The sequence below is a fragment of the Mus pahari genome, chromosome 12 (assembly GCF_900095145.1).
Source record: "Mus pahari chromosome 12, PAHARI_EIJ_v1.1, whole genome shotgun sequence".
NCBI lineage: Eukaryota > Metazoa > Chordata > Mammalia > Rodentia > Muridae > Mus > Mus pahari.
This window is the reverse complement of record NC_034601.1, coordinates 67,114,444-67,130,881: the sequence shown is the minus strand read 5'-3', so window position 1 is coordinate 67,130,881 and position 16,438 is coordinate 67,114,444. Positions and strand designations below refer to the sequence as shown.

General features: G+C 36.2%; 1 protein-coding gene and 1 long non-coding RNA gene across 10 annotated transcripts in view; both read left to right on the top strand.

Moving 5' to 3' along the window:
* Nucleotides 1–15,988, top strand: part of LOC115065097 — a 20,222-nt gene extending 4,234 nt beyond the window's left edge. Inside the window, exons 4-5 of the long non-coding RNA XR_003844900.1 lie at nt 7,488–7,677; nt 15,850–15,988. This is a non-coding gene — a long non-coding RNA (uncharacterized LOC115065097). The remainder of the gene's footprint in view (nt 1–7,487; nt 7,678–15,849) is intronic.
* Nucleotides 1–16,438, top strand: part of Robo2 (roundabout guidance receptor 2) — a 1,496,637-nt gene that overhangs the window by 379,377 nt on the left and 1,100,822 nt on the right. The window lies entirely within an intron of this gene.

Genomic DNA, 16,438 nt, shown 5'->3' with positions numbered 1-16,438 from the left:
TGTGTATGTGTGTGTATTTATATAATATATACATATGTGTGTGTTTACATGTATGTAGAAGTACCAGAAGTAACTAAGACATGGGATGTTGTTTAGTTACTTTTTCATCACCATGTCAAAATACCACTATCAAGACACTCATAGAACTTTATAGTTTCAGAGAATGAGTCTATGACTGTCATGGCCGGTGGGGAGCATAGTAGCAGGCAGGCAAGCAATGCACTGCAGCAGTAGTTGGGAACTTACACCCTTATCTGTAAGAGGCAGAAAGAGTGCTGAGAATGGTCAAGGGCTTTTGAAAAGTCTCCTTGAAGTGGCACATATCCTCCACCCATGGCATAACCCCTAAACATTCCTAAACGGTGCCCAAGCTTTCAGATACAGAGACGAGAGTCATTGAATTCAAACCCTCATGGGTATCTTGACTCATTACTCCAATGCTGTCTATATATGTTATTCCCTTCAGACAGGATCTTCCACTTGGAACTAGACTAGTGGCCAGCACCTCCCCACAGTCCTGCCATCTGAACATGGCTACAGCTACCATCTTTTTAAAACATGGATGCTGAGGGTTTGAATACATTTAGTCATGGTTGTCCATGATTTTTTTGACTGAGGTTAATTACAGAAAACACAACCGAAGTAATATAGAACCTCCCAGTAAATACCATTTCCAGAAGTCTGGTTCCTAAGAAACTACAATCTCCATAGGAAATCTTCCATTCTGTTCTAAAAAATCAAAATTAATTTAAAAAAGCATAACTCTACCATAGGAAACATCACAGATTATAATCTTCATATTAACAATTCACATTTTTACTGATATATAAGAAATATCAAAATGTAGAAATCACAAATTTACAAGTTTCAAATCTAAATATTTTAGATGTTAGTCACCAATATTTAATGTATATAATAAATTTTACCATATACTTAAAAATTAAAGATATATATGCTCATAAAATGAATTGGGATGTTTTATTTAAGAATACAAAAAAATTGAAAACACTAAATAACGTGCTAGATATCAGTATAAAAATGTGGATACTATAGGTACCTTTATTTCTTTATCATGTTATACATGGTGATAATTATATGCCTTGGGTAGTAAAAGTAGCGTTATAGTCACTTATAGTCCTCAGCTATGGTAGTCACTAATCATTAACGTTAGCTTAAGTATAGGAAGAACTTTCATATTGCCTCATATATTTTAATTGTCTCATTTGTAATGCTAAAATATTATCGGACAATTGATAGATAATGTTTTGTGTGCTCGTTTGTGAATATTCTAGATAAAACATTTTGCACATATTCTAGAGAGAGGGATTTCAGAAAACTTTTAGGAGCTCATCCATCTTCCATGGAATATTATAGTTGAGTGCTTTTAGATTTCCTTTCTTTCCAATTGGTGTCGTATGAAAGATGATTGCGGGCCAGAGTGGCACAGCTTCTTTCTCTCTATGTATATGCAAAGTTATTCAGTAAACATTCTTCTATTCCCTGTTCCTTCTTGTCTACTAGCAGTACAAATGCAGGGACAGTCATGAAAAGGCATATTACCCACCTTTAATTGGCTATGGCATTATATCAAACCATCCATGAGAATGACAATAGAACTAAATAGATTTGTGATTTTAGTTTCCAGATGTGTTTGGCATGTTTGAACATCTCATCATGTTTTAATCATAAAAGTAGGTGAGTAAATAGCACAACTAATAGTCTAGTAATTATATAATTGCTACTTTCTCTTTTATTTTACCTGATAGCCACTGACAGAGAGACAGACAGACACACTCACACAAGCATGCACTCACACACGCACAGGCCATTGTCCTAATTAAATATATGGTTCTACTCCTTGGATTTATCTTGCATTCCAAATATAGTAACATTTTGTTTTCCGTCACAACACAGTCAGTGAGAAATTGATAAATCTATCATTGCTAATAGAAAACAGGAAAAAATTAAATCACTAAGCTCTTTTACATGAACACTTTCATTCTTTCACTCAAGAGCTAAATAACACCATCTAGGCCGTCATCATCATCATCATCATCATCATCATCATCATCATCACCATAATAATCATGTTCTTGAGTATGATAAAGGATCAAGGCAAAGGCCAGAAGCTCTAATTTTTTCATTTTTCTGTACATGTGTCTTGGTCTGAAAGGGCCTATATAGTTGTGATAGATATGTCTATGTGAACCATTTCTTATGTGTGGTACAAAAGCATGTAAAAGACTTGTATGTCTAAAAGAACATCAATTAGTCTGAAAAATGCAAATACTTGCGTAGTAATACTCCTGAGGGAGCCAATATTAATCACAGGCTCAGAATGATATGCATTTAGTACGTCAAGTGTACACGTGTTCATGCTTAAGGGATTCTGAACTATTTTAATCCTTGTAACATTTTCACTGTCCCGTTATTTAACTTTTGTAGTGAAATACCCTTTTCTTTCACCTTATGTAAGCACTACATTGGTGAATTAGTTCCTTTCATTGCCCATTTTACCCCCCCCCCCATGTTCCTACTAAGTCAGTTGTGTTTCTGCCTCAGATTGGTCTTTCCTTGGGGCATTGTATTGGAAATGTCCTTTGTTTATATGTCTTTCCAATGGTCCTTTGTCCTGTCACTTTCAGCTCAACTGACATCTCAGTAACACATCCCCTGATCCCCTGAGTAAATTACTATGACTATATTTAACCAGTAATTCTGCAAATGCTTTCCCCACTCTTACACAATTCATTTCTTCCATAAACCATTTTTATAGGCTTATTTACTTATTACAAACCTTTGTGTGTGTGTTAGATATGTGCTTCATGAATGAAGCACTGTTGAAGCCTGTATTCCTAGCACTTAGAACAAAGTGTCCTGAGTAACAGGTATTCACTGTATTATAGTTCACTCAAGAATTAGGCATACCATGAAAATTGCTCTTAATTTCACATTTAATTAACAAAGTTCTAGTTCACTGGATTATGGGAAAGAAATATTCCTCCTAATCTGCAACTGTTTATATTTTTTATTGGTTATTTTATTTATTTACATTTCAAATGTTATCCTCCTTCCCAGTTTCCCCTCTGCAAACCATCCATCCTATCCCCCCTCCCCTTAGCCTCTATGAGAGTGCTCTCTCACCTACCTCCCGTTCCTGCCTCACCACTCTAGCATCCACTTACACTGGGGTATCTAGCCTCCACAGAACCAAGGGCCTCCCATCTATGCCACATATATAGCTGGAACCATGTATTCTTTGGTTGGTGGTTTAGTCCCTGGAATCTACCGGGGGGTAGGGATGTCTGGTTGGTTGATATTGTTCTCCCTATGGGTTTATGATCTCCTGCAGCTTCTTTAGTCCTTCTTCCCCTAACATTTCCACTGGGGACCCCTGGCTTAGTCAGGTGGATGGTTGACTTTGAGTATCTCCATCTGTATTGTTCAGGTACTGGCAGAACCGCTTAGGGAACAGCTATTCCAGGCTCCTGTCAGCAAGCTCTTCTTGGCATCAGAAATTGTGTCAGGATTTGTTGGTTGGAGGTGGGATGGATCCCTAGATGGTATAGTCTCTGGATGGCCTTTTCTTTAGCCTCTGTTCCATTTATTTTGTCTCTGCATATCTTTTTGGTAGGAACATATTCTGGATTAAAATGTTTGTGATGGGTGGGTGGCCCCATGTCTCAACTGGGGGCCATGCCTATCTACTGGAGATGGTCTCTGTAGGTTCTCTCTCCCCTTTGTTGGGTATTTCAGCTAATTCCATCCCCATTGAGTCCTGGGAACCTCTTGGTTCCCTGGCATCTGGGACATTCTAGTGGCTACCCACAATTCTACATCCCCCACTGCTACATATTTTTGTTCAATTTCTTAAACCTGTGCACTTCTCTCCTATCTCTTCTCATATCTGACTCTGCCTCTACCCCCTTTTCCTCCCTCCCTCCCTCCCTCCCTCCCTCCTTCTTTCCCTCCCTCTCTTATCTCCCTTTTGTTGCCCCTTCTAAGTAGGACTGAAGCATCTATTCTTTGGTCTTCCTTCCTCTTAAGCTTCATATGATCTGTGAGTTGTATTGTGGGTGTTCTGAGTTTTGGGACTAATATCCACTGATCAGTGGGTGCATATCATGTGTGTTCTTTTGTGTCTGGGTTACCTCACCCAAGATGATATTTTCTAGTTCCATTCATATAGTCAGGAGTTTTATACATAGAACTCAGGGGTTATTTTTGTACATAAAGTAGATTATTTAATTCATTTCCTGAAAAACTTGAAGGAAGTGAAACAACCCTGAATACGCAGATCTGTGTAAGATGCATTTTGTCATTAAGTATGTTGAAAATTTTATAGCTTGCAGGTCCTAATATCTTCTATGTCTAACAGTGTCCTTTTTAAGGAAAAAGAATATTTGAAATTCTAATAAAGAACGTGTCTCATTGGATGAATTGGCTTAGTTTTCCCTTCCCCTTATTCTAAACACTCTAATTTTTCTTTAAACTTTTAAATTTTTTGTCCTGCTCTCACTTTTCTGACTGTCCCACTCTCTGCCTGCATACCCCTACTTTACACACCCTGTGAATCAACTCCAATAGAGACAGAGACCAGCTGAATATTTTCCTGCCAGTAAGAAACTATAATGAACTGTACTTATTTTAAAATAAAATATTTCCGTATTCGGATGAGAGGATGAAGGCTGCATCTTGTTTGAGTCCTTGTGACTGACCCTATTTCCTGGATCTCTAGTCCTCCACCACAATAAACTGTATCTTGTACATTACTTTGTTCTCCAAAATCCTACAAAAGAGGCTACCCCAACCCTTTATTTATGAGTAGCTTTCTTATTTGGTTGTGATGAAATTTACATGTTGTTGATTCTCATTCATAGCAATACAGAGAGGAAAATATTTGTCCTCCTTTGACAGAGGCTTTAATGTGTTCAGAAGTGTGTTTTGAAATGCTGTAAGAGATATGATGTAAGCTAATTGAGATTCAATTAGTACATCACATGCTTTTTGCTATGCAGGAGCTAACTGGGGATCTGTCTATTAGAAATTACTCATAGCTGGGTGAGAGCTGGATGAATAATAATTTAGACCTTGAAAGACACGCAAGACTATAAATGGAAGTAAAAGTGAGGCTAATGGGAGATCACCCAAGAACTTTTCAGAATTCCCTAATGAGAAACTATAATTTTCATATTTGACATTAGGGCTGGTAATAATGACAAGACCTCAAGATTGAATACAATTAGATCCATAAAACGCATTGCTGATATCGTGAAAACCACCTATTAAGTTGAACCTCAGAGTCAGATTTGTCTCAATCTTGTATAATAATTCACAACAGAAGAAAAGCTAGATTTACTTTTCTTTGTGATTACCAACCAATATAGTTTTACATTACAGTTATAATTGTATATTACCGCCCAAGTGATCTTTGGAAAATTGAAGGCAAAATGTCACACTCTGCTCACAACACTTGCGTGGCTTACTGTCTTTCTGAAATTTAGTCATAAACTTTCTCACTAGCTTCAGGGGTCCTCCAGTTCTTGACCTCCCACCCATGTCCTGAATGTATCAACATCATGCTGTCTTAAAACTTGTTTCCAGGTACCTCACACTTTCCTCATGTTCAGAGTCCTTCCTCCTTCTCAAGCCCTTTGTACATCCTCATTCTGCAGACAGGCATCTGACTTTATTACAAAAGTCATCATGATAACATTATTCATCTAGCGTTCACAGGGTTATGTTTTCAGAAATATAACCTATAATATGCTGCCTCCTAAACCCCCACCCTCTTTATCCTACTTCGTCATAACTGCACCCCTCTTGATTCTCTATTCTTAGTAACTCTGATACCATATTTCATTGTTGTATTTAGTATACATTTTCCAGTTTCTAAAAATGAAATAGTTTAGAGATTTGACTCATGAAATATCTGCGACAATTTTCAGTATTCAGTGAAAGTATATCCACTGAATGCAGCATTTATGAGCCTTCTTCACTGTGATTTATCTAAGAAAAACAGCAGATCAAGTACACTCTAGTATTTTAATACAAGAAAACTGAGCAATTATTTGTTCAGAAATTATGATAAATTAATGATTATTTGTGTTAATGCTATTATACATTTTTATCCAAGGTTACATAAAAAAGTTATTGTGGTTCTATATAAATCCTTGAAATATGAAATATTTTATATGCTTAGAATACAATTATTATGAAAAGTTTACTTTTTAAGAGGTATTTTTGATCCATAAATCTTTCTGTATATAAAATAAGATAGAAATTATACATAAATATGTATATAATACATTCACTGATTCAAAATTTTTGCTTTCCACTGAAATCATGTAAACATCTTATAAAAATCCCACATTTTCCATTATTACCTTTTGAAGACTATATTTATTTGTATTGTCACTGAAACTTCAGAGTGATGCTTATGTAAACCAACCCTGCACTTGGAAGCAGTAGATGACTGAAACATAGGAAATAAATTTACTTAATAGGGTCTCATAAGGTCTTAGACTGACCTTAACCTAGAGGTAGAGCCAAGAATGACTTTGAACTTCTAATGAACTTGTTTCCCAATCCCAAATACTGGAATTTGAGGTAAGCACAGTGTTAGGTTCATGCAGACTGGGCAGCATTCCGTCAACTGAGCCCCTAGTGCAAGATTCCTATTTTCAGTATTCTATACTACTTTATTATCTCATCTCTATCCAGTTCATGCACCCGGGAGAAACTACTTAGTTTTTCAGGATGATTCTTTTCATTCTGAAAATAATTTCACCCAGTGGAGCCGTGCAGCATTGACCAACACCTATGGGTAATTCTAAAGTCATTCATATCCATCTATAGACTATTTTGATGATCATTTGGATATTTCTGTCCACAAAGTCGCGTAGACTAAGTGACGAGCAGGCATTTACACCTTCTAGTTATGAACACTAAAATTAAGGTTGTGTTAATTTGACTCTAGCTGTGTGCTCTCCTCTTGGTGTATAAAAACCTTCTTGCTCTTTCTCTACCTGGCAGAGTGAGACCAGGGTGATGGATTTTGTTGTTGTTGTTGTTGTTGTTGTTGTTGTTTTAAGTTTTTGGTCTTTTGGGGTTCTCTTTTTTTAATTGGTTATTTTTTATTTACATTTCAAATGTTATCCCCCTTCCTGGTTTCCCCTCCACAGCCCCCCTATTCCACTCCCCCCCTGCTTCTATGAGAGTGCTTCCCACCCACCCATTTATATCTCACCATCCTAGCATTCCCCTATGCGGGACAACAAGCATTCACAGGACCAAGAACCTCCTCTCCCATTGATGCTGGACAAGGCAATCTTCTGCTGCATATGTGGCTAGATTTGCAGCTGGCTCAATGTGTACTCTTTTGTTGGTGGTTTAGTCCTTGGGAGATCTGCGGGGGGGGGGGGGGGTCTGGTTGGTCGATACGGTTGTTCTTTCTAGAGAGTTGCAAACATATTCAATTCTTTCAGTCCTTCTCCTAACTACTCCATTGGGGTCCCCGTGCTCAGTCCGATGGTTGGCCACAAGCATCCACATCTGTATTCATCAGGCTCTTGGCAATGCTTCTCCAGAGATAGCTGTATCAGGCTCCTGTCAGCATACTTGTTGGCACCAGCAATAGTGCCTAAGTTTGGTGTCTGCATATGGAATGGATCCCAGGTAAGCAGTTTCTGTATGGCCTTCCCTTCAGTTTCTGCTCCACTCTTTGTTCCTGTATTTCCTTTAAACAAGAGGAATTCTGGGTTAATATTTTTGAGATGGGTGGAAGGCCCCATCCCTAAACCGGGGGCCATTCTTTTAGTAGCTACTAATTACATCCTGGGGATTCCACTCTCACAGCCCTTAATTGTTTTCCAGATGTTCCATCTCCAAATACCAGAAAACTGAAGTTAGAAGTGCATCAGATGAATTGCTGTCACAATAATTCAGCTCTAAATAGTCACTCAGAGAATTTCAATGCTAAGAACTATCCAGAGACAAATTAAGAGAGGAGTCATGCTTATTTTCTCTGTGTGTGTGTGTGTGTCTCTCTCTCTCTCTGTCTGTCTCTGTCTCTCTCTGTAGCAAAGTAATTTATTTTAGAATAATTTAAATTTACAAAAGAGCTATGAAGTTAATGTAGAGTACTCTTATCATTTTCTCCAACCTATTCCTGCTCTTTCACTTGGCCCGCTCGTTAAAAAGCAAGACATTTATGTGGTGTAACACTATTAGCTAAATCATAGACATTTTGACTTCTCCAAGTTTGATAAGAACTTCCGTGACAGGTTTTAGTATCTAATTCAGAACACCATATTGCATTTAGCTCCCACATCTCCATAGACTCTCACTGTCTCTCTGTCTCTGTCTTTCTCTCTTGTTCCCTTAGAGATTTTCAAGGTGATCATATGCTAAAATTTGATTATATCTATGATCACTTGTATAAAAACATCTCCTCAGATTGAACATACCATTATTTAGATTGCTTATTCACACACACACACACACACACACACACACACACACAAACCAATGGTTATCAGAAAAGCAGTACAGTCCAGGTTGCTTTAAATAGCCTTATTTTTCAGCATTTTTTATTGCATTCTAAGCAAAGTAAATTACAATCAAACCCATCCTTTATCTTAATCTACAAAGAATAAGATAATAAGAACATCTTGCTATTGTTGGACAAATTAATGAGTCCCCAACATAGAATTAAAACAGAAATAGATACCATAAGCACTTTAACAGGAATCTCGTTTCTTTAAACTTTTAATTCCCTAAACTTGGTCATTTTAATGTTGCAGTGACTATCATTTATCTTAGAGATGGCTGCCTAGATAGTTTTGCTTCACATTTATTACAGAGCTTATGAGACAATCAATTTTGCAGTCACCAGTGAAAATTCCTACCCTAGATCTTACACAACATTCTGTTACAGATAACTGAAAAAAAAAAAAAAAAAAAAAAAAAAGCAGTTCTCTTTTCCCCCACCCCACATCTATTTACCAGGAGATAATGGCAAAATTCTTATTTCTATATACTCCAATATTTGTCATTCATTCTTTAGGGAGGTAGGGATGACCCCAGGAAGAAGAAATAAATGTTTTCCCAGAGGAGCTCAGGCTGCAGCTGTGTGAGTTCTAAAGCACTGTGGGATATGAGAGATAATACCTACTCAATGGGCAAAACTCGATTTAATGCATCGCTACTTCCTGTGGTTTTTGCCCAAATTTACCACAGGGAAAATGCTTACTCTCAACAATATTTAAGTCATAAAACAATTGCTTATTATAGTCTGCAGGAGACCACACAAAATGAAAGAGAATAGAAGATATAACACAAAGTTTTCATGTTTCTCTTTCTTCAAGTGGTGACAGTTGCCACGGGGAGACAGACATCCCTACACTTCCTACTTTGAACACCCGCACTCTTGCCTATATCTTCTTCCTCGGGGAGGAAGCTGTGAAGAGGAAGCATTATTCAGATCCTGTGACCTTGTTTCACTAAGCATCACTCAGCATTAGACAGGAATCTTTTCCACTACTCTGAGTTGCGTGTTATTAATAATAGTTGGTGTAATATACAGTGAATTGCAACCAATATGCTCTGTGAAGTACTATAACTTAAAACTGTTGTCTTCTTGCTTACAAATAACACAATAAATCATTTTTTCTTAGATATCAAAATCTAAATACAGTAAATGTTTGATTTCCTTTTTTCCTAAAATAATTATGCATCAGTACTGAATAAAATAGTCAGGCTGTGAACCAATGTGCTTAACGTAGTTGCTGAAATTGTTTGACTAAGAATATAAGGATAGTGATATGTGAAGTAGAATTGTATTTCCTAATATATGATTTCATTACTACTGTAAAATTTAGTAAATGACTTCAAAATTTTTATATTTCATGATGTTTTGGTTCAGGGCTTGTCTCTAAAAATAAACTCCTCGTACCATTCACTGAGGTTGATAGCTACTGTTCAGAGGTATAGAGGACAATAGAGAAGATTAATGTAGCTTTGCTCTTCTATCTGAAGTTCTTAAAATATAGAACATTATATAATGTAGTGGAAAATATTGTCTCTTAATCTAACCAACACTATGATCTCAATATAGTATTCCCCAGTGAATTGGCAAAGCATCCTACATTTGAATAACTATTAAAACAAAACACACCAGCAAAATAGAAGTATTGTTCCTACCTTCATTGTAACATCTTTTGATGTATAAGCCTTCTCTATTACATTCTCCTACAGTTTCCTAAGGATGGTAAGTAGAGCCTCTATAATCTTTGCTCTATCCATACCAACTTGCCTTCTTCCCTGTGTATTTTATAGAAATACTTCTCATTATTAATCACTGTTCCCAAGGCCTGACATTGTTAATCTCTCTCAGTATGAGAGCCTCGAAAGCATACATTCTTCCAATCTTCCCCACTAACTTCCACACTGTCTTCCTCCAGTCTTCTCTTTGTTTCTTGTGTTTTGTAAGGATGAACATTTACATCACTGACACAGTTGTTTGTTAGAAACAGAATAGATGAAAATGTCCCAAGAGTGTCTCTGACCAAAAAAAAAAAAAAAAAAAAAAAAAAAAAAAAAAAGATTATTCCAGAGATCTGTTTATTTTCTTCAGAAAAGGTGGCAAATCACCTAAGCTTCTCTTGTAGCAGATATATTTAGGAGATTAGGAGATTATCATCTTTCTTTGCTCATACTGTCAGAATGTCCAACAACTCTAAACTATGAAGAGGAAACAATACAACCTGTTCTGTGATGGGGATATTAAAGATGATACTTCATATCTAAATCGCTTTCATTTTATTGTAATTTATACACTAAGTAAATTAAGGGGCTATATTTTAAGCATGTGAAATAAACTGGCCTTCCCAAATTGAACCATGTGTTAGATATAATATACAAAGAAATCAAAGTGAATATATTTCTACAGAACAATCAAAGGACATTAAAATTGACATGCCTACTCTTTTCAGAAGTATTAATTGGCCACAATGAAATCAAGTTAATTTAAATATTCAATCAAATTGACCCCAATAACTATACAAAAGCTAATTTTTTTCTTAGGTATCATAAAATCCAGATACTAATGCAAACATTTCTTTTAGAACATATACTAATCAAGCTGAACCCTGAGTCAAATATCGTCACCATCTTGATGCTGTCAAGGTTAAATGTCATTCATTCTTCATCATCTGATGCAAATGTGTGCATACAGCATCCATCCATTTCCCCTTAAGTAAAGAATCTGTTGCATTAGGAAAGCCGAATTATTTAATAAGCTTTGTGTTGTCTGCAATCTACATAGTTCATAATACAGAGCTGACAGTAAATGATGACATCATGCATATAATTATCTATGCTCACGTTCATGCTGTGCACATGTGTGAGTATGTGTGTGTGTGTGTGTGTGTGTGTGTGTGAGTGTGTGTGTGTGTGTGTGTGGTTTGAGCATGTGTGAATATTTGTGAATGCAGGCAAAAAGCTAAGTTACTGACTTGCCTTATTATTTAGGTTGAACAGTGCCATGACAAATATAGTAGGAACTTTGTTTCATTAAAATAAGTTAACATGCTTCTACCATTAAACTTCTTGGGAGTGTCATATGTTTACTCCAGAATATTATTACACAGAAATATGTAAGTTACAAAAAGTGGAAAGACTGTTTGCAATCTGTTGTGTGCATAATTATACATGAGTCTTCACACATAATATATTGATTGCACATTTTCTGATGTGAAAAAAGCAAAACAAAATTTACAGGCTTGCTGCATATCAAGTGTTTGTTACTTCCTTGCACACTGAAAGAGATATTTTTTAAGTTGTTAGTTTTTATGGTGACTAATATAGGATAGAGTTTAATAGTAATATAACTTTGAAAGATATGAGCTTAATCTCCGTAGTCCTCAGCTGGTTATTAGGTTATATCAATTTGTCAACACCTCTAGAAAATAGAATACATTAGATGACTAAAAACTTATGTATATATAGAAATTACAATTTCTTTATACCTTCAATAAGAGAAATAACCTATCAAGGAATAATAATATAAACTCTTAGGGGTTTATGCTATAAGAGAATACTTAACAAAACTGTAAAAAAACAACAACAACAAAAAAAACAACATTATTCTCCCTTTGGCTCAGAAATTGTCTCTTGAATATTTACTGGTAGCATTATTTGGAGCATAGGCACACATTTAATTGTTAGCAACTTTGCTGTGCTTATAATATGAAAATTAACTACAGATTTTTTTGTGTTTATAGTGAGATTCAGCCTTTCTTGTATTCACTGACAAATGGATATTAGCCAAAAAGTTTAGAATGCCCATAATACAACTCACAAACCTTAGGAAGGTTAACAAGAAGAAAGGCCTAAGTGTGGAAACCTCAAACCCATTTAGAAGGTGAAACAAAATAATCATGGGAAGCAGAGGGAGGGAGGAACCTGGGTGGGAGAGGGGAGGGAGGAGGTGAAATGGGCACAAGAGCAGAGATGTGGCAGACAGGAGAGATGTTGAGAGAGCCAAGAGATACCTGGCCTGTGAGAGGCTATCAGAAATCAAATGTGATGACGTCAAGTGTAATGTCCAACAGTGGGGAAATGGAACCTTCTTCACATCCCATTCACCACCTCCAGGAAATAAACATGGCCCCCAGTTGAGGCAGGGGGGCTACCCACACATCTTCAAAAATTTTAACCCAGAATCATTACTGTCTAAAATATGCAGGGACAAAATGGATCAGAGACTGAAGTAAAGGCCACACAATGACCAGCCCAACTTGGGATGTACTCCATGCCCATACACCAAACCCAGAAACTATTTATAATGCCATATTGTGCTTGCACGTGCAGGCACGCATGTAGCAGTGGACTGCCTTGTCTGGCTTCACTGGGAGAGGATGCAGTTAACTATAGGGAAACTTGATGCTCCAGGCAAAACTGATGTTAAAGAGTGTGAGGTAGTGGTGGGTGGACCTGTGGTGGAGAGAGAGCACTCCCTCTGAGGTAGTGGGGAAGGGAGATGGGGAAAAGAACTCATGGAGAGGGGACCTGGAGATGGGCAGCATTTAGAATGTAAACAAGGAAAATAATTTAATAAAAAAGAATAATATTATTTTGTTAGGGGCTATTAAAGTATTTATTTCTTATTTTGGTTGATGAATTTTTAGGTATAGATTAGAAATAACAATGTTTGTCTTTATGTAAACATTATATAAATCCATGGATCCTTAATTTGCTGTTTAGCATAATATTTTCTGCTATATAATTATTACCAAAGTTAAACAAATGAACCTAGTAACTGAGGTAGCAGTTACTAGGGAAGTCGAAGAAGTCCAAACTATTAAATAAATTGAAATATGTCACCATTCGTTTCAAATAATTTCCATATGTTCATATAGTTGAACTCCCAATCATTCAAACTACATCTTAGATGTGAGAAGACAATAGATTCATTATGTAGATAATATAACATAAGTTTTAGATTTCTAGGGAAGATAAAATGTTGTGTGTCTAATTTAAATCATGTGTAACAAAGTGAGTCAAAAAGCAGTGTTTATAGTTTGCCAAGAACCATGTTCCTTTTGGTTTGGGAGTAGAATGAGCACAACACTTGACAGAGAATGTCACATCACTGCCCAAAGGTAGAGCTAATGGCATCCATTAAGATGTATGAGTAGACTCTCTACTGTGATTTGGGAAGGAATCCTTACAAAAATTGGAGATTGGAGACTCGATCAATTTGAGTTTGTCTCACTGGATTTAAACTGTGTAATTTGGTTGCATATTATTATTGGTGTGTGTGTGTGTGTGTGTGTGTGTGTGTGTGTGTGAATGATGTGGATCTCTCTCTCTCTCTTTCTCTCTCTCTCTCTCTCTCTCTCTCTCTCTCTCTCTATATATATATATATATATATATATATAGAGAGAGAGAGAGAGAGGGGGGGGGAGGTGTCAAAGTTTGAATTGGATATCTAACTTTATTGCTCAAAAAATCATATTAAATTTGACACTGCTGATACACGTTTCAGTGACCTGGTGGCAGATTTGCCAAGAATGGCTATTTCAGGAAGCTCAGAGACCCTCCTGTCTCTGCTTCTACTCTACATATTTATTTACGTACACATTACTTCTGTACTCTCACCTTAGCTACTGATACGGTCTGCTACAAAGGTCTCTTACCATCTAATAGTCTTCATAGATGTCATGCATATAACCAGGGTAGAGGTTCAAACAACTTAACAAAACTACAGATCATCTTGAAACATAGGTGAGAGCTATTACCATACTGTTTTGCTTGATCAGGCTTACATTTTGTCAAAGCAAGACACAAGCCAAATAATCTTAAGCAGTGGTAAAAGAGTATTCATGGTTTGGTGAGGGAAAGAAAAAAATTGCTGCCATCAACTGTAAATTCTCTGAAACAAACAGAGCTTCCAAATCTCATAAGGGAATAAACAAAATGGAAATTTTCAAATAAACTCTTGAGATATTATCCTTTGTTCGTCATATCCACGCTACAGTGAGTGAGAGTTGTCTCAGTTGTGATTTTAGTTATGGTATATTAATTGAAAAAGCAATCTAAAATTGCAGTGGAATGTGAAAATCTCAGGGTATTGAGAAGAATCCTGGATAATAAAAGGACTGATTAGATACATTACCAGCCAAGATACAAAGTTGTACCACAGGGACCTAATAATAGAAACTGTATGACATTGGAATAAAAACATGATATATTAACAAATGGAATAGAATAAACACTCAGACACAATCCCTCAAACCTACACACACCTGGTTTTAACAGACACACAGAGGACTTACTAGGAAAAAGACACTGAAATGGTTCTGAGCAAACAGGACAGCAGTACATAGAAGAATGAAAATAGACCTATTAGCTCTGTATAATTCTCAACTCCACATAGATCTACATGGATTGCAACATTTGATCAGACACTCTGAATCTGATAGAAGAGACAGTTGGGGGTAGGCTTGACCTCATTGGCACAAGGAAGAATTTTCTGATCAGCATGCACTGTCACTGATAGCATGCACACTTAGACTGAGAGTTAAAAAATGACAACTTGTGAAGCTAAAAAAGCTTCCATATTCACTTTGCTTAATAGCTTTTCCAAAGTAGAACAATAGTGACACTGCCACTGTGTATAGTACATTATCATAACTTTTCTATTTATTTATGTATACTTGTTAATCTCGTATGTACCTTAGTTATAAACTGAACTGTACATGTATTTCGTGTTCAGCCTTACCCATGGCTCTAAGCACCTATTAGGCAGTGTGGAGTTTGCGCAGTAGCACATCAGTGGGATCTGCTGCATTTTCCTACCACCTCTCCAAAAACTGATGATATTATCAGTGATTTGCAGTTTTATAAATTTAATCATATTGAGTTTCATATATTATAACCCAAGTATTACAGGGGAAAACTGTTAAATGATAGTTTTTATTAGCTCTATCCTTTTTGAAATGCCATTCTATTACCATACTTGTAAAAATTCCCTGACTCTCTACCTGCAAAAACTGGCCAGAATTAAAACTCTGGAATGATTCTACCATCCTTGTAAAATACTGTTTTGAGAACTCCTAGCAAATTCAGTGGTCTGGTATGAGGCTGAATTTATGGCTTATTTTAGTTTTATTTTATGCCTTGATTCTACTCAGCTTGCTGAACACCATGGTTCAGTTAATAATAGTTCATTTCTGAAGTGAGTTCAACAAAAGACAGCTTTGACCATTCTTTTAGTTTCCTTTTATTAGTGTGACTATCATACGTCTTCTTTTTCTTCTATTTTTTTTTTTTTTCTAAAGCAGATTGTCTGGAACTCTAAGTTTTATAAGAACTCCTCTAGAGTCTTTGGGTGAAACTATACGATAAGATTGAGCTACATGATTTCTATAAAGAGATCTTAGGGATACCATTAAAGAGTAAGTATTTTCTGAAGGTATGTGAAACTCGAGGTAGAGTGGTTGTTGCTTTTTTGTACAAAGTTGAGTCTTAGAAAAGCAAAGTAAAGTGATAAGATATCTTCTTGGTAACACAAGAGTACTTTACATTTTGCATTCAGCTTAATTCAAAAGGTTGTCTCCTTTCAAACTCCTGATAGATACTTTTGGGGTGGATTCTATAGAGATTATTCATGGTGACCATATCAAAAATCTAGAAAGAAAGTACATAAGCCAAGAAAGATAGAGAAAGATACCAAACTTTGGGGGCAACAAGCTTATCTTTAATCATCATGATTACTTCCATGGTTGTAATCAAACACTGAAACAGCGATCAATTATGGAAACCTTCCAAATACCTACACTTCTATGATGACAGAGGAAAGGAACTGTATACTAATTTTCAAGAATCAGATTGCCTAGAAAAGAATGGGTAAAGGTAAATGATTATAAGTTA